The sequence below is a fragment of the Poecilia formosa genome, unplaced genomic scaffold (assembly GCF_000485575.1).
Source record: "Poecilia formosa unplaced genomic scaffold, Poecilia_formosa-5.1.2 Scaffold65, whole genome shotgun sequence".
Classification (NCBI taxonomy): Eukaryota; Metazoa; Chordata; class Actinopteri; order Cyprinodontiformes; family Poeciliidae; genus Poecilia; species Poecilia formosa.
In genome coordinates, this window is record NW_006800004.1 from 669,000 (window position 1) to 688,447 (window position 19,448).

At 38.6% G+C, this 19,448-nt stretch overlaps 1 protein-coding gene and 1 long non-coding RNA gene across 2 annotated transcripts in view; one reads left to right on the top strand and one right to left on the bottom strand.

Annotated features, from left to right (window-relative positions):
* The window catches only part of LOC107836517 (uncharacterized), an 18,940-nt gene extending 1,319 nt beyond the window's left edge, over positions 1–17,621 (bottom strand). Inside the window, exons 1-2 of the long non-coding RNA XR_001662432.1 lie at positions 17,612–17,621; positions 9,159–9,164 (exon numbers count right to left, since the gene is read on the bottom strand). This is a non-coding gene — a long non-coding RNA (uncharacterized LOC107836517). The remainder of the gene's footprint in view (positions 1–9,158; positions 9,165–17,611) is intronic.
* naaladl2 (N-acetylated alpha-linked acidic dipeptidase like 2) overlaps positions 6,137–19,448 on the top strand; it is a 393,728-nt gene continuing 380,416 nt past the window's right edge. Inside the window, exons 1-2 of the mRNA XM_016672733.1 lie at positions 6,137–7,183; positions 7,308–7,370. The gene's annotated coding sequence lies outside the window, so the exon portion shown is untranslated. The remainder of the gene's footprint in view (positions 7,184–7,307; positions 7,371–19,448) is intronic.

Below are 19,448 nucleotides of genomic sequence, written 5' to 3' on the forward strand. Positions count from 1 at the left end.
GATTCTTCTGGACGGATCTTTACTAAGTCCTAAGGACTAAAGCCGTTCTTTGTTCTTGTGTACACTGCAGTAGCTAACACATACACACGTTTATTTAATCGCCGAATAAGTAAAAGTTGAACGAACACAGAGCATGCTCATTGATTGATTTCGTCTCCTGTCATGGTGGCAAACATCGCAGTGGGAGAGAGGGTGAGAACAGTCATGGTGCTCCTTCTGCTTGGTTTCTTGTTGCGCCGTTGGACAGTGTTCATAGTTGAACATTATTTACCGTTAATTGCGATGTTTCAGTTGTGGTTTCTGACATGGGCAATATGGGCAACCGTTCAGGGTGTTATTTTTCTAGGGATAGCAGGAGACCTCTGCGGATTGTAGCACAGCGATGAAAGCAAAACGGAATGAAATGAGTTTTAATTGATACTGGTTAAATATATTTCAGCTCTAAGTATTTAACATCTAGGTGTTTTTATGGGAATGTGGATCTTTCAGATCAATCTGAGAACCAATTTTGATAGGTAAACTTAATTTTATTGTCATGTAGCGCTGGTCTTGGTCTCGGGTTCAGTGGTCTTGACTACAACTCTGCTATGTGGCTCCTTGGTTGCATGTTCTCCCTCACCCTTTCCATCCCCTTCCTGTTGGATTTCTTTCTAAATAAATGTCACTAATGAAGTTCATACTATGTTAGGACAGGAGACGAGATGTTTCCATCCCTGAAATTATGATTCATAGAATCACATATCTAAGTATAAACTGTTACAGAGAATAAACACAATGAGAACATGTTTAATCTGTGGCATTGTTCATTAAAATGGCACATTTCTTATGTATTAAAATTAAATAGATCAGTTCACTTAATGATATTAGCGATTAGGTTGTGTATTCAGCAAGTACTTTTAATACTTAAGTATTTTTAAAAGCCAGTACTTTTTTTTACTTTTACTTAAGTAAAATGTTAATGTTAATGGTAGTTTTACTTTTACTTAAGTACATTTTTTGAGTACTTTCTCCACCACTGGCTGTTTGGGGAATCCCAAACAGCTGACATGTCGCGCAACTGAGTCTGGTGGATATCAGAGATGATATGTGGAAATGTTCATTATTATATGTAAAGGCCATTATTATATATGTTTGTTTATTCAGTTAAAAATGTTAACTATGAAAAAACATATTCACCTCCAAATCATATTGCAGCAAAGAGAGCAGCTGCTCCCGCTGTCTTTCATCCACCGCCTTTTCTTTTTGTTTTTTTTATCTCTTAAAATGACTCCACAAACTGTCACTATTGCTTCTACACCGTCATCCGTGTTTGGATATTCTAAATTCCCGTATGCTATGTTGGGAGTTTTGTGGATTTCTTCTGGAATCGCGATGTTCGTGGCAGGAATCGGTTCGTGTTGCTCCTGTCGTTTGGCTGGAGACACGAACCGATCGAACCTGTTGTACTTTTATCAGCTCTGTGGTCACAGAGGTTTGGAGAATCGGCCGACAATTCTTAAATCTTGCTGTCTAAACCAGACTTAAGACTCAGAAGCTCTACTCATCTCCTCTCCACCACTGCCCAAATGCTCCGACTCTGGTTGCTATGGTAACGTTTACATATCCCTTCAAAATGAGATACAGATGCGCCACAAAAACGAGCATTTTACTTTCGTGAAAATTTTAACTCACGATAAAGACTAACGGGAGTCCTGAACTTGTTTCTCTGCAATGAGACGGTCCCACCTGGGAGTGATGAGAGACAATGACACCCGAGGTGTTGCTTATATCCACAGCCTGCTTGGTCTCTACGTGGTGAAGCAGTTTGAAGCTTCATTGCCTCATTAGCAGCCGGTCGCCGCATGTTACACAGAGCAGCTTGTAATGTTTGACTCACCTACTGGTCCGGGATAAATCCATTCTCCTGTCTCTTCTCTGGGCCTTTTCCCCTTTGCCAAGAAACTTTCCAAAGACATCTGATCCGTTTCTTACTCATTTTGCTGCTTGTGGGCTCAGGTAGGCGCGCAAGTAACAGAGAATCTGGTTAAATGATTTTCAAAATAAAAGATCCTCCAGACTCAAATAATACATAAAACGGAAATATTTAATTATTTCTTGCGCGGACCGGGGGTTGGGGACCACTGCTGTAGAATATGATCTCTGATGACTGAGCTGTTTGCATGTCATGACAGACATGAGACTGTCTCACAGTCTGCAGACTGAGGCCCACAGCGCCACCCCTTGAATGACATGAGTTCTAATAAAATCTAATGTTCCTCTAGGCGAGTATTTGAATGTAAATCTAAAAACGCAAGGACAACACTGCTGTAAATTAAAAACTTTCAAAAGAGCAGATTCTGTTCAGTGAAGAGATTTAAAACCAAATTGTAAAACCCCAACACTATTCTGTTCTTTCAGTTAAACCATTAATTACCTTCTACAGGATTTCTGGGAAAAAATAAATAAATAAATAAATAAATAAAATTGGCAGTTTGAAACTCCTTTGCGGTTATGTCATATTTACTGTTTAAGGACTGTGTCAAGTAGACCAGGAAAGAAGGAAGGAAATATCTATTTAACTAAAATATTTAAACTTTTTTTGTTTTGTTTTTTTCAATCGAGCTATGATTGAGTTTATGGAAACTGCTGTAAATTAAAAATGGAATAAATACACCTATTTATTCCATTTCTACTGGAACTGCCAAGACAGTGATTGTCCATTAAAGTATTTTCCCTCACAAAAAATCAAATGTATATATAGTATCTACTTTTGAAGTGCTTCAGTGTATTAGCAAGAGAAGCAAATATTTAATGAAAGTCTACCTAAAAACAAGTTCACAGGGATAGACACCTTCTGAGACCTGAACTCATGGTTATGATTTCAGTAATTATCACAGTGCAATGCTTGGATAATATTAGTTTAGGATGATGAAGAGGTTGCCACTGAAAACCTACAGATTGTATCTCCAGCACCAACAATAATTTGAATCTAAAAGCTTGTATTTTAATGACGCCTTGTAGAGCCAGACGGCCCTACCTGCAGCGTCCTGACAAGGTGTGGCACTCCACTTCACTGAGCTAATTTTAGCTGATGGCGGCTGGGATGGATTACTGAGAGGCTCGAAGGCGACGTGATATCTGGGAGGGAAATTACTTCAGCTTAATGAAGTACATAACTCATTGTTCACATGCTGCTCAGTCCATGGCACACACACTCAGTCTGGGAGGACAGCTTAGAGGGCACTTCACCGAGTTGTGGAGGAGATCAGCTTCTCTTAGGAGAGTCAAATAGATTCTCTTTGGGGTTAAAGGTCAGGAGAGTTGGCTGGCCAATCAAGCACAGTAACACGATGGTAATCACACCAGCTTTTGGTGACTTTGGCAGTGCAGGCAGCTGCCAAGTCCTGCTGGAAAGTCATGACACCCTGAAGCATCCCTGACTGTGGGTTCTGGGACCTTAAATTCCAAATAAAATGTGAACTTTACTTTCATATGAGAGAGGATAGTAGACCACTGAGAAACACTCCAGTCTGGTTCAGGAGTGGCCTGACATGAGAAGCTCATCTGCAGCAGAAGTGTGGATTAGTCTGTGCATAGTCGCTTCTAATGCACTGACCCAACCCCAGACTGAAAACATTTTGCTTGACAGTTCTCTCAAGGTTGCAGTTCTCTCTGTTGCTGGTGCACCTTTTCCTACCACACTTCTTCCTTCCACTCAATTTTCTGTTAATATGCTTGGATACAGAACTCTGAATAACCAGCTTCTTCAATAATGATGTCTTCCCCTCTGTGTGGAGGTGGGGGGGTCATGGACATGATGTCCATGTCCATGACTGTCTTACAAACATCATTGTGTCATGCTGACCCAGACTGAGACATTAGTCAAAGGAAACGTTTAGAATTTATTAGATTAGGGTGCGACACCAAGAGCTTCCAATATTTAACATAATCACACTAATTAATATTTTCGGAGACAAACATGTCTTTAGTATCTGGAAAAGACTACTGTTGTGTTCAGTTTGTGCTAGGAGTTAGCCTATCAGTGAAGGTATTCAAACCTAAAATAGCATCTCAATGCTAAAAATGTAGCATCAGCACAGACGTCCCTAATGACATTGTCAGTTTCCACATTTCTAAAGTAGTTCCATGAATAATCAGGAGTTCCTGAAACTCTTAAAAAATGAACAGATTGAACAGAACTTTGCACGAATTTGATGGTTGAAGAACTTAACAGATTAAAGATATTAAATATATTTGTTGTTTAGCTTGTATGTCTAGTTATTCAATAACTAGTGTCTTATGACGATGTGCCTTCATGTTAGCTGGTCTTTCCCGTTTTTTTTTATACAGTTGTGGGGAGAAATTCAAGCAATCTTCTGTGGTATGTTTCTCTCTGACTATCCAATAATTTGTACGGGCACCACTCATATCCTACAATTATGACATTTCATTGTGTGTCCAGAGTATGTAAAGGCAGGAGCACGCCTGGAGTAATTTTAGTGTGATTACAGGTTGTAACCTGTCAACCGGCCCCAACAGGGATCAGAACTTAAACATATTAAACTAGATCAAATTACACATGTTTTGAGCATTCTTATGACTATACTAAACTTCAATTATTTAAGTACAATTAAAGTAAATTAAAATTGGAATGTGTATAATATTTGATCTGGAGTCGATAATTCCCAAAAGCAAAAGAAGGGGATGAAGTACAAGAAAAAGCTGGACGGCAGCATCAAGCCACCATTGAGCCTACAATGAGTCACTTTGTACTGAAATGGAAGTAGGAAGTTATGAAAGGGCAATATGAGTCTGAAAATGATAGGGACAGAGCGAGGGACAAACTGACCCTGAGATGCTGAATGACTTATCAAAGGGAAAACCAGCCTTCACAACAACCAGGGCTATACCACCGGATTACAACAGAGAGGGGGTTTCAGTGATGCGCAGACATGGACGGCAGAGAACAAACCTGCTACACTCTGTGAGGAGAGAAGAACCACACCACAGTTTGTTTTTTTTGTTTTTTGTTTTTTTTAATGTTTCCCTCATTTCAAGGTAGAAAAACAGGTGCACCGTTTCTCTTTCTGCAGACTGAGTGGGAAGGCTTTTTAAGCAACAGTTTTATGTATTCAAATTTAACCAAGGATGATGACATATTTCAGGAGCAATTATGGTCAAAGTTAAATCCATCGCTCTGTTCTAACTGCCTACTCAATCACAACCTACTTCACTACTTTAATGGTTCCTCTTCTCAACATATGTAGGTGAGCTGATTTTAAAATGACTAAAATTATCCTGAATGTCTTTGTTGACCAGGGAAAGTTATTGATTGCATAAAAGGAGTGAGATAAAGTGAATGAATTGGTGAACAAAGGAATTTTTCTAATGCAGCACTTGATGTGGAAATTCCACTTATGCATAAACTTTAATGGTTATGATACAGAAGTGGGTTTTTGTAGATTTATCAGCCACCTTATACACAGAGGAAATGCTGAAATCCTGAGTTGTTTGAAATCAACTTTAACCCAGTTGTTGTGAGTTCCGCTTTTAAAGTATTAACTGGAACATTTATTTTAGCGTGAAGCTCAACTTTTTATACTTTTATGCTATACAGTGTACTCTTGTATGTTTTCCTCATTTGAAGCACTTTGAATTGTCTTCTTGCTGAAAAGTGCTATATCACTAAAGTCTAGGAAATAAAATGAAAATGGGGATATTTTGTGAATTTGATATAAATATGTTTTCAGTATTAAACTCTGATTTTTCCAGTCTCTTCAGGCTCGTGTGTCCAGCATAACAGTCCTTTGTGCTTTCACATTTTTTTTCTGTCATTCTAAGGTAAATTTACATTACAGTAATGTAAATACATTACTGTTGTCCAGGTTAACATTAAAATTAATGTTAACCTTTGATTTTCAAACTCGAACATTAGTAAAGTTAGACTAATGTGACTTTCCACTGTATTTTATACTCTTACATTCTGTTCATTACGCTGCATTATTGCTGTAGTATTTTACCAAGCCTTGGTGTTGTGCTGGTCACACCTGCAACATACTTTAATTGGACCATTCTATGCTTACATTAAGGTAAATCATTCATTAAAAGCAACAAATATAAACCGATAAAATGAGTTTACAAAATGATGCCAAACATAAAGCAGTTTAAATGAAAGTTGAGTCAGTTTTAGGAGACAAAGCAGATTTGTTCTTTGGTGTTTTAATTTTCAGGACAACATTTTTAAGTTTTGAAATTTGAACAGGCTTAGGACTTGAACAACTGGATAACATCAGAAGGTTATTTGTCATTAATGCTAACCGCTGTTTACCTGGTGAGAAGCTGAAGTGACATCATTGTTCTCACTGAGCCTGAAGCTTTTTGGACTTTTTCTGCGGACTTGGATCCTCTTAGCAAGTTAAATGTTTTAAATAAAGAAAAAACCACACATGGGCTTGGAGTTTCTTAAAAACTGAACACCAATTCTGATTTGAAGCATTAAATACTGAATTAGCTGTGAGCTACAGTAAGTGTAGCATGTCTAGGGCAACCGTTTAAATAACCGCATCTTCATGTTTATGTCAAAACTTGCTTTGCAGGAACATGGAAATACAATGTAAGTTTTTAACGGATCTGTTCAAATATAAAAATGTTAAATCTCTTTTCTTTAACAAATATTTGGTTTGGTTTATTTTATGTTGCTAAGAATTAGTAAAAGTGTACATGATGAAGGCTATGACTTGATGTTTCCCAGAGGTCACAGTATGTCTGCTTTATGCTCACTGTTCACTAACTTGGTATTTTTTAATCCATTTCCCGGCCGTTAGCTCCATCCTCTGCACCTGTTCATATTTTGAGCAGGTGATGCATATCGCGATTCTTTCCCCGAACCCTCCCGAGGCTCTGAGCGCTCTAAAATCCCTTTGACAAAAGCATTTGTAAGCATCAAAGTCTCTTCGACAAAATAAACCCAGAAAGAATGTTTTATCAGAGCACCAAAGAGGGTTAGTGTAGTTTTTCACGGGGTTAACCATCTCCAAATGGTTGGGGTGGCAGATTAGAAGTGAAGGGCGTGCTCCTGGGCGAGAGAGGGGAGAGTGGATGAGAGAGCGGCCCTAATGCGGCATCTCATTACAACCTCTGTCAGGATCCCTCTATTCTACCATCATCTCCCCTTAACTTGGTAAAAGCCCAACTGTCGCTTCGAGTGAGTGTGCCGCCAAGGAGGCATTTACAAATAAATGAAAAATGTCAGACTTGATTTCACTCCTTTCGGACTGCGGTGCCTCAGCTTTGTCACAAACTGTCTTTGTTGTTCTGGTCTCTTGCAGGTCCACCTCCTGGTCGCCGTGGATAGGTTCTGGCAGGTTCAGGCCCTCTGTTTTTCTCCCAGGGTAAGCTTGGAGACAATGACCTTCCCTTCATGTTCCTGAAACACTGATTCCTCCTGTTTTTTTCTGTGTGTCCTGGCTCTGCTTCTCTTATCTTTGTCCTCGAATGGCGTGTGGTTTTTGAGCAGGCAGGAAGTTGGAGCTGGTTAGCTATGACTTGAAAATAAAGAGCTGGAAAAATGTCGTGGAATCCCGCTCACAAAGAGCCAACATGGTACCGTCTTTAACCCCTTAGCTTTGTGGTTCGCCTGAGATGCCCTTGCTAGCGCTGCCGCCACCACAAAGGCAAGGAATTAAAGACACACTGCACCTTTTTTGATCGCGGATGCTTTCTCAGAATCTTTAGGATAGTTGTTTAAAGGAGAGATGCAGCTTTGACCAGGGTTCACTATCAAAATTTACACATCTCATTTGGCACTTTAATTGTATTTATTGGCTTTAGCAGAAAATTATGCTATGTCTGAATTTCTTTATCGGAGAAATGATCTTCACATACCCATGCGAACAGAATCGGGATGAACGTTTTCGCTGGAAAACATGAAAACATTTGTTGTTTTTTGTCTCCGTTTATGTAAAATCAGTAGAGTGAAAATGTTTTTCAGAATATTATCAACAATTGGAGAAGATTTCATTTAACGTCAGATTCATTAGACTTGCGTGCAAATATAGCTGAGCTTTTTTTTTTTTTTTAAACCTACAGCTTATTTTTCTTTGTACTTTGATTTCATTTGGTAAAGCCTTTTGAAGTGGTTTTTAACATTACTGTTGAATGGAGCTGATTTAACGTCCCTTAGTTGACTTCATACTTGAACCTTAGAAACATACATGATGTAAAATATCTTGGAATCCAAACATCTTTGTGTATACAGCATACCAAATGTATTCTGCTATAGTTTTCTTGGCATGCTGCTGCTAAACACATCATTGCTGTGTTTACATCATGTGATGCTCCAAAAATCCAATCCTGTTGTTGTAGTCATACTTTCTGTCTGTCAGCTAAGAGAAGTTTGTGTTTTAACCACTTTTCCAGTTCGCCTCTCTGATCAATTATTGGAAAACAAATACAATCCAGAAAAACATCATTTTACTCACCTGCTGCCTTTAACTGTCTTCGTAAAGGAAGCACTGTATGTTCCATAAGAGTTCCTGGTGAAATACCATTACTTATAGCGGGTTTTATGGAGTACAAACGCCCCATGCAGACCCTTTGCAATGGGTTGTTAAGCTTCTTTAGTAACACTTTAAAGACTGTGAGTGGTGGGTGGGAGGCTTTAAGCAGAGGGGGTTGAAGGACAGCCTGTTTGAAGATTGTAAAGGCAGGACGCCTCAGCATTTAAAGATGTTAATGATGCATGTCGCTCACTGAGAAGCCAGCGGACTGCAGCCAGCTGGTTTCTTTAGCATAAATGTGTGAGAGAGAAAATCTTGAGATGCTTTGTGGTGTCTTGTTTTATATCAGAGTCATTTTGAAGGGTTTAAAAGTCAGAATAAACAAGGTATTTGCAGAAGTAGCCTATTTGAGGGTGTGTTTAATGGGTCCCAATCAACCATTAGACATCAAGGGATTACATAAATAAGCCGTGTTATTTACTGGTGCCTCTTGAATAGATTTCTTGGAGAAGCAAGAGCTTAAACAGCATCTTGGCCTTGGAATCATTCCAGCAGAAACAAAGCTTTTACAGGCGTCGACGTGCTTGAAGAACTAAACCTAAATTCTTAGTTATCCTGGCCACTGAAGGGAGATCAGAATCAAGTGAAAATGTATCGGGAGGTATCCCGATACATTTTCACTTGATTCTGATCTCCCTTCAGTGTTCCATCTGAGATTTCTCCCATTGATCTGGATTCCTCCAGTAGAATTTCCACGGGGCCAATCAGTGAGCAGAAAAACAAAATTGTGAACGATAACATTGATTTTATGGTTTTAGAATTGTGATCTGCCTGTCGTCGAAGTTTAGTAATGGCGGTGGAGAAAGTTTCCTAGGTTGTTTTGTGCAGATAAAGACACATAAGCAGGTTTGTAAAGCTCTGGTCTTCTGGTATTGATTCTGTCTGATTTGAGTTTTTCTTATTCAATAACATAAGTTAATTCTGCCAAATATTTCTCTTTCCCTTCTATCTGTGAGCAGTCAGTAATGTGCTATATTAGTTGTTTTGCGCGAGAGCGGCTTCCATCTAACTGAATTTTACTTGATAATCTCTGCTCCCAAAACCAGAGTGCTAATCCCAACATGGCTGCCCTGACTATTTTATGAAAAATTAAATTAAATTACAAATCAAAGTGTCTCCAAAATTTCTCATTTATTTACAAGAATTGTCTGGCCTGCATTTGCTTTTGTGACCATTACTGTCTGGATATTCTTTTTGGCATATTTTCTGAATTGCAAATGATGGATCTCAACTGATCTCTCAATGCAGTGGATCAAATTTTCATGACGAGAGGACTGGCAAAGGAGAGCACCTCATACCCCAACAGGACATAATGCAGCTGAATACATTATGGATTTCTTGAGGAAGTGGAAGATGATGTGTCTGTCCATATTGTCGGTGGAGGATGTTGGAGATGTGTACATGCTTGGATTTTTGATAACCCGATATGACATAAATTTTTATTTTGAGAGAAAAAAATATTTAACCCTGTTATATCTAGGATGGGAAACAAAGAGGCAATAAATACACTAGACAATATTTTACTTCAAGAATTTGTTTTCAAAAGACAGCAGTCAGAAGTTGATTTTCAGTCATGGAGTCAGAAATTTGATTTTGTGTACTTTTATGTTCTAGTGTGTGTGTTCCTATGGAGTGCTGATTGGATTGGTGTTTTCTCCATCACAAAGTAGTCTGTATTATTCTACGTGGAACCTCATGAAGCAGTTACTGGTGGATGTGATTGAAGCAAAAGTGGACAGCACTTTTTTTGACTCTTTGCTTTGTGTGTTCCTTTGCATTCTGGCACTTTGAATCTCCCTTTCTTTTCACCCAGTACTGATACAGTGCAAAGAACGAGTCAAGCAGATCCACTCCACCTGTGGGTTTTATTGTGTTCTCTGACCACAGCAGGACAGGGGCTTTGATCATTTTCTTGTTCTTACCATTCCACAAATCAACTTCAGTGACTGGATGCGGTACAATGCAATTACCGAGAAGACTGACTGACTGGTTACCATATCACCCCACTGCATAAAGGTTTTCTTCTCCAGCAACGGATGTCTTCTGTTCAGAAGATCCATGTCCAGTTCTCTTCAACTTCACCTTCAGAAATTAAGTTGACACTTGGTAGTCTGTTGCTATGAGAGAGTCACTTGTGAAGCAGGTGTCAAAGAAAATCTTGAAGTTTCTCTCTGAGCAAGTTGGAATACCCATCTCAGGCAGCTCAGGTAGATGCATAACTTTCCCTGTACAGAAACCCGTGTGGAACACCATCAGGTCCGGTCCACCATCAGGTTGAAATTTCAACATCCAAAGTACAGGGAGGAGGACTCAACATTTTTCTGAGATGTGTGGTCCATACAAGTTTGCAACCTTTGCATCTTAACAGCCATGCATAATGTCAACACTTTACATGGCCTGGTTGATTCATTCCAGCCCTGTACAAGAAAACACACCCAATTCACACGTTCCTCTGTTGTTTTTTTGGCACATTTCAAAATTTCTCTTAAAATTCACATGGCAATTGGGTGGAAACATAGACATTTAGTACATCATGTAAAACCTTACATTTGAACAGACGTGTTTTCACCTTTTGAGTCATTCCTCTTATAGAAACAGTGGGTCTAGAGCAGGGGTGCCCAAGTCCAGTCCTCGAGAGCCACCATCCTGCAACTTTTGGAAGTATCCTTACTCCAACAGACCGGGATCAGCTCTACAGAGGCCTGGTAACGAGCCATTCATTTGATTCAGGGGTGTTGAAGCAGGGATGCATCTGAAAGTTGCAGGATGGTAGCTCTCAAGGACTGAACTTGGGCACCCCTGGTCTAGAGTATACACACTTGACCTAAAACCAGAATATCAAATCAGAAAAATCTCAGAATCATGCTGTGAAGTATGTTAGGAGATCTTTCCCTTTTTAGATATACCAACTAAAGCAGTAAGTGGCCTGAAAAAAGTAACGATCATGTATAAATCACAACAAACCAGGATGTGGCTGATGTTGCAGACATGACATCTTTGCCAGGATTGTCATCTTTAGCTGTGATAATAGCAGACTGGGTTAAAGACGTGCGTAATGAAAGCCCTTGGCGTTGACAAAGACCTTGGTCAGTTGCGCTTTGTTGCAAATTTTGTCTATGTGTGTGTTTGGCATGTGAATGATGAGCTCCATTCACTCAAGGTTACTTGAGGAGTCATCCATTTCTCCAATCACTGTCTATTACTTGCTCCAGTGCACCACTTAGGCTGCACACATAAGCCTTCATGGGCTTTTTTCTGGGTGTAGAGTGTTTTTCAGTATGTTGTAGAGGGGCTATATATAAAACCCAAAATGAAAATAATTTTTATATTGAAATTGATCTAATAGGCATAGGAAACATAGTCCAATGACTATAGGGAGGTGTAGTTGACATTAATACTCACATCAGCTTATACTTTTCAGATATTACTTAGGCTTGATCATTCACAGACTGAACATGAATTGTTGTCAAGCATTGGAGACCCCATAAGGGTAAATCCTCATGTAGATACGAAGCTTGTTAATACTGTTCTATTATTACTGTGCTGCTTCACATGCTGTTTTTATTTTGTTTTTAATTATGTAAAGCACCTTGAAATGCCTTGCTGCTGAAATGTGCTATACAAATAAAATTTGATTGATTGATAATGAATAAGATTTGCATTATCCATATAGTGATCTCTCCACAAAGAGGTCAGAGGTGAGTCTTGCACATGATAAATGCCCACAGACTGCTGACCTCTGTCAACAGTGTGTGGGCTGACAGAGGTCATGTACCGCTTTCTCTTGTTTCACTCAAACTAAAGTTGACAAAGGTGATAGTCCAGTAGACTCTGTTTGATTTGGGACTAAAATTGCAATGTTTGTTACATTTCATTCATTTATTTATTTGTGACGGTACAATATATACAAACATAGAACAAAATGAGTCTGTAATTGATGCCTTATACAAAGAGTATATAACTAAAGCTAATTCACCACTCAGGACTCTGCTTGGGCATTTCCCCTCTGCTTGCTGCACCAAAAACAACTAAAGGAAACGACAGGAAGACACTAAGGAAGAAGACACTGAACAAAAAGTCAGTTTTCACAATGGAGTAGTGTCAGATTGTATTGGTTGTAGGATTTCTCTGTAATGTTTAATATAAGACCACAGCCATTTCTCCCACTAGCCCTTGGCCTGAGTGTTTATTTTGGGTATATTTACCCAGAATGCCCTGCACTATAATCTGCTTCCTGCTTTTGGAGCAGTCTCTACATTTGAACTGTGCCAGAATTCACTTCAATTGAAGAGAGACCTAGGTTTTTAGGTGGACTAGAGTTCTACATCAGAGTTTGATTGCACATTCACGCCTCTCAAAACAAACCAGACTTTCTAGGAAAACATACTAGAGTATCATTAAAGCAAATTTAAAGATCTTCCATGCAGCCAAATGGTGATGGTGATGATTTTGTAGGATTTGCTCACGAGCTGCATGTAAACCCATATTCAGGCTTCATCTCTGTTGACAGCGTTTCCTCTCTGTGGTCTATTTCTATCTTTTTCCCTCAGTTTTCCTCTCTCCTCCTGGTCTCTTGTCGACCTTATCGCTTCGTACAACAACTCATAACTCAGCGGCACACCTGCGATCCGTGACAGCTGAGCCTCTGGCCTGGTACAGTGCTGTCACTCAGCTAGCTAACTGCCTTTAAACAGCATGACCCTGCTGGCCCATTAGGCTTGTGTCAGATGGGAGTGTCAAGCCATTCCCCCATACACCTCGCTGCTTGGCCCTGCTGGTACCACATAATGACAGGCCCAAAAAGTTGTTCTCATTTTAAGGCTAAGTCTGCTTTGTTAATGTTCACATTCATTTTTTATAATCTACGAGACTATACACTGTATGTGAAGCAGCTGACATTGTGTTAAATTTATGGTATGAATAAAAAAATGAACAGTTTGAAAAAGGTTAATTGGCTGACGGTTCCACAGTCCAAGAGAGACCAAGGTAGAGTTGACACTTTTTGAATAATTACCAAGACATATCAGTATATATATTATACATAACATATTATAATTTAAAGTAGCACAGGACCTGTAAGCAACATTAAGCATGTAAGAGGAAACAAAAAAATTGAGAGCAATGTTCTTTATATAATGATTTCAACTGAGGTGGCTCAAATCACTACTTGGCTTCAGAAACATTGGTGGAAATAAAAATCATGCCCTGAAATGTCAAAGCACAGCGAACATAATGCTAGTCAGAATTCAACTAGACAGGGGTGCACTGATAAATCAGCAGGCCAATCAAATATCGGCAGGCCGATCAATCAACAAACCCCATTTCATTTATTGTTTGGGCGAATGGTCGATACTTGCATGTGAACCCGATCTTGTCCACCGATCTTATCTACCTCCATGTGTGTGTTGGGGTGAAGATGACAATTCAGTGTTGCAGAGTACTGGGTCATTGTATGAATTTGTGCTGCACTTCTACTGCATACATTTATTGGCCACTTTCTTATGGGGAATAGCAGTGGTAGGAGTTTGTCCTCTAACCGGTCGGTTGCCGGTCCAATCTCCACTTCTTCTCTCTGTCGTTATGTGTGACTTGTCACTTTGTACATAGGGTTAGAAGATAAGTGATGAGACAAGAAGGATAAACTTTTTCAGGACAAATATTTAGACATTCGTCTGAATATAAAACACACGAGAAAAAACCCACGGAGGTGAGTCCAGCACCTCCACCACTGTTGACTGTCACTGTTGACGTACTCAACCAATGCCGGATGTATGCAGTATGCAGAGTTGTGTGGCTTGTATGTTTAACTTCCTATCTGTTGGGCTGATTCATTGAACAAGTGACATGTGGTGTAGGTCTGTTTCATGCACGTTTGTGTTCACCTAAATTTTTCCACTTACCATTGTCCAGTTTTTATTCTCAGTAAGCTTTTTTCATCCTGGTTAAATATATGTTGATAATGTAATAGTGAAAATAACTGACAAACCAGTATAAAATTTTTTTTCTTGATTTTCTTTAAGCATTTGCTGCAACATTCATCTTATTGGTTCAATCTTAGTCTTCACTTGGTGTCATGTTAGGCGGTCTTTACAACACTGACACTTGACATGTTCATTCAGAGATTAACCAGCTATGTTGGTTGCAACAAGTCATTATTTGAGCTACTTTTGCCTTTCTGTCATCTCTAACATCTCTCCCATTTCATTCTGTGATGACATGCTGACACTGATGGTATGTTGGTTAAACACAGAGGTTGCTGAATCTACTTTATTTGTTCACAGCTGTGTTTACTGTGCCATTTATTGTGACTATGTAAATTTGCTGATGCACATTCATTATTACATTCAAATTTACACTGTCTCACTGGGTACCGGTAATTTGTATTGTTGATGAAATATCGCTATTTGTATTCACCTTGTGTTCAGACTGAAAAAGATGATCCCCATTACAAAAGAGTGACGATGATCTTGCACTTTAAAATAACAATTGGCATTATCCAAATAATTTCCCTTTTCTTACATGTAAATCTTCCTATTTTAAAAGCCATTGAATTTGATTTGTAAATCTATGAGACTATGCACTAGTAGATGGGTAGCAGAGCAACTTCCAAAGCCTACCTAATTAATTGGTTTTGATACAGATCTTTTTTCAAAAGTACATTTATGGCAGTCAGATGGTGATTGCAGGAATTTCACAAAACTGAATCTCAGCCTGGTGTCTTGTGGTATTGAGTTTGCTTGTTATCCCCATGCATGCGGGTGGTAAATCCAGATACTCTAGTTTCCTCCAAAAGTTCAAAAACATGGCCGTAGGGCTAATTATTCCATGGTTATATGTCTAGTGTGTTTGTGTTGCCCATTGGCGGACTGGCTACCCATCCTCGGTGTACCATGCCTCCCATCGAAAGACTGGTAGCCAGCAGTCATTGGATGCCTATCTCCAGCAGTCTCATCCAATGACTGGTGGAGATGGGCACTAGCTCCCCAGCCACAGTGTTGGTCTCTGTGTGAATGGGTTCCAAGTGAGTTTCGATGGATGGATGGAAACCTTGCATGGGAGTGTGTGGTTATGTAGGGTTAGGATTACGGGGTTAGCTGTTACAAAAACCCACAGATGAAGCAGCAAGTAAACTTTTTTGGGAGACACAACTTCTAAGTCAGTGTTGTTGAAACTAACAATCAGTATCTCTTAGTCTTGCTGTGTCTTGTCCCCTTTTCTGCTGTACTTGTTTGCTTTCCTTCATCTCCCCATGTTTCTCCATAAGTGAGGCTGGCAGGCTGCTTCCGATTAATCCATCCTCTCCCCTGTTTCCAATTACCTGAACTGTATAGCTCCTCACTCACCCAAATATCCAGCCAAGATTAACATGGAGTTTTGTTGTGGGTTTCAAATGAAAATGCTTAACATTACGTTACCTTACGTAACATTATTCTTGAGCCATTCTCATGTTTGTTCAGTAAAAGAATATTATCTTTTTTTTCAAAGTTCCCTGATTTTATTTTGAGGTATTTCATATCAACATTGGATCTTCATCTAAAAAAAACAAAACACCTTCTTTTGGAAAACTGGCTTCCCCTCTATCAATGTAGTTTATTGCATGACAAACAATTGAAATGGACTTGGTTTTATTGGACTGTAATTCAGCTCATCATGTGCTAAATTCATGTAAGCAGATTTAAAATAAATTCCTATCTTAACACAGCATCATACTCTCAATAGTGATCTTTTTACAATCTCATTTTGCAAACAGAACATTACTCACCCATCTCATGTAACATTTCACTGCAACTTTGGGTCTGATCCCCTATTGGACTACAGTTTCTACAACAGTGGGATGATACTGACACTAAAGCATTTAGTTCAAGGGATTTTTCTGGTTTTAGAAAAAATGTTTAGAAAATGTATTTAAAAATAATTTGAAAACGGGTTTCACAAAAGAAATCCACAAATGCTCAACCATGAGTATTAAGGGGTCTATTGCATGATGACTCCAATTCCCATTTTTCCACAAGTCCACACTGAACCATTCAGATGGAGAGTTTAAATGCCATCCTTACTTTGTGAATAAAATCTGATCTAAGCTCAATAAAGAGTTCAGTAAAGAATTTTTTTCAAATGTAATTCATTGTTCTTTGTAAGGCATGGATTTTAATATTGTTCAATTAACAACCCAGATGTGATGTATAAATTCCACTGAGGAACAGGGTACCAATTATGAACAGAAATAAAAAGGAAATACAGGGAACTAAACGCCATGGACCCACTCGACGCATTAACAAAAATACAATTATAGACTCACTTTGTTATTAAAACACCCACAATATCTAATTCTCCTCTTAAGGGATGGATAGTGTTATTGAACACTGAGAACTGTAAGACATTTGATGATGGTGATAAAGCTCCACAGCCACAAATCTCCAGTCTTTAGATACAAATTTCCATTCAAAGTGAGAGGCAACAGCTACCTAAGATTATGTGACATTGCTGACAAATTCAGTGCTACTTAATAATACAAACATTTGCTAATACTGTTACACGGAGGGCTAAGAATTAAACTCTAAACTGAACAAACTGAAAATGGTATATGCATATGGAAAGTACAACTTTAAATGATGATCGTAAAAGGTACTGTGAACAATGACTACCTGGGCGTCACCATGTTGAAATCCAGACTTCTCAGACCATTTTAACTGAAGCGCTGTTACCTCGGGCGTGACGTCAAATCCAGCTCTTAGTTCAGACTACCAAGGTAAATGAAATGCAGCATTACTCAAAAGCTGACTTAACACAAAGGCACAGAGGAGTAACTTATAATGTTAGTTGGCCAAACCACTACACGATAGGGAAAACAGAACTAAATATCAATGTTACCCAAGGACCAAATAATCCTACCTAACCAAAAACCCTTAGTAACTAGCACATGCTGAGCTGGCATTATGCTCTGTCTTTAGCCCTTCGCCACGGCTCTTTTCTGTAAAGGAAGCAGGTAACCTGGTAACCCCCCCAAAAGAAAAACTTTTAAAATAACAGAATACAATAAAAAAAAGAAAAAAATCCACACAAATGAAACCTACTGGGTTTTCTTCTTTGTTTAGCGTAGTCCTATTTTAATATATACATCTTAAAGTGGAAATCAAATTATCAAGAAAATGGCAGTGGCAACCTATAAAGCTTCCTGCATAGCATGTTTTCCTACCACATTCAGCTAACAAGAAGTTCTATAATAACTTTTAAAATAAAGAGGATTAAACATCAGTAAGAGGACAATGCTGATGTGCAGCAGCAGTCCTCTTACTTTATTTGCTCTGGGGCCCAGGATACACACAAATGATCAATAGTGTAGGTAGAGATAAGGACATTGTCTCTAGAGTAAGATTAAACGGATTATAACCAATAGCCAGTTTCTCCAAGGGTGGTGTTTAGCTTTTTGAAACCAAAATACTAAAGCATCACTTTATTCCCTCAAGAGTTCTATTTTAGATACGAACTCCCATTTGTCTTCAGGGTTTTTTTTCTCCTTTTGGCAGAAATATTCACTCATTCCTCCTTTTAGGCATCTTGACCACTTTTAAGCCTGTATTTAGTGCTGTTTACTTTGCTCTGGAGCATTTCTAAGTTGAAGGGAGACAAGGTAGTGAGAGGTTTATAAAAATGTTTTTCTTGCCTGAATAGCATGCTGCTGCTTTGAACATATCTGGCACACACAACAAGCAAGCATTTACACTTTTGAATTCCTCTTATTGTGGTGTTGTTCCCCTCCCCCACAGAAACTATTTTCTGTCTTTCCATCCCATGTTGAAAGATGCTGACACATTTATAGCTTTTCCATTTATATCATTGCTTACCATCTCTAGACTACATTCTTCATATTGTTGTTCTACAATATCTCTTTTGTAAAATGTTCACTGCTTTTTTCATCAGTGTGTCTTATTTATTCTGTAAACACCAAATTGTTCATTTAAAATATACCTTTTGGACTATTGTACACTTATGAATTCCATTTAAATTATGGCTCTCAGTAGGTGATATTGGTGACATTTCAGCAGGGTTTAATGATTGGCCAACAAATGTTAAAGTTTTGTCAAATGGCTCAAATATATGTACATATGTACACCCAAGTAATATTTAAAAGAGAAAGTGGTAAATAACACACCCTTAAATGTGTCTTGCCCCGTCTTTTTTCTCAGTGCGTCAGTCTTGTTCATATCCGAGAGAATTGGATGTGCAGGGAAGCTTGGGGTTGTTTTGTGGTTGTTCTGACACAGTCTGGTGCTTTCTGCACAAAATTTAACAATGTTCTTGGCATGCACTGTCATAGCACATCCTCTAAAGAGACAGGATCTGCTTGATTTATTCCATCTTTATTCTGTCTTGCTGGGATTGTAAAACACAGGAAATGAATGAATATTTATGTGTGGTATAACATTTCAGCTGTAAAACCAAGGTTATCCAGATGAGTTCAGTATGAACAGTAGACTTTATATGCCAAGTCAAGTGACAACATACAACTGACACCTCATGTTAACTTGTACTGTTTAAAAACAGACATTTATTATTCTTACTGTCAGACAATAAATTTGACTAGATTGGATTACCAAAATTATCTCAATTTGCTACATGCCAGAATAATGGATAGTTTTTATTGCCTTCTAACAGATTCAAACTTTTAAAATATAGGATTACCATACATTTAAACAATTCAAGAAAGCACTGACATCATGACTTTGTAAGTTTCTATTTGGTTAATTCACCACATCTGAGTTAAAAGGAGACAGTGATTCATGGCATATGTGTTCAACAGCAGGACAATTGGCAGATGGCAATACTGGCAAACATGTTAGCTTAATACTTCATAAATAAGTCATAAGCACCAAACACACAAATATGGGGTGGAATGTGACCCAAACACAT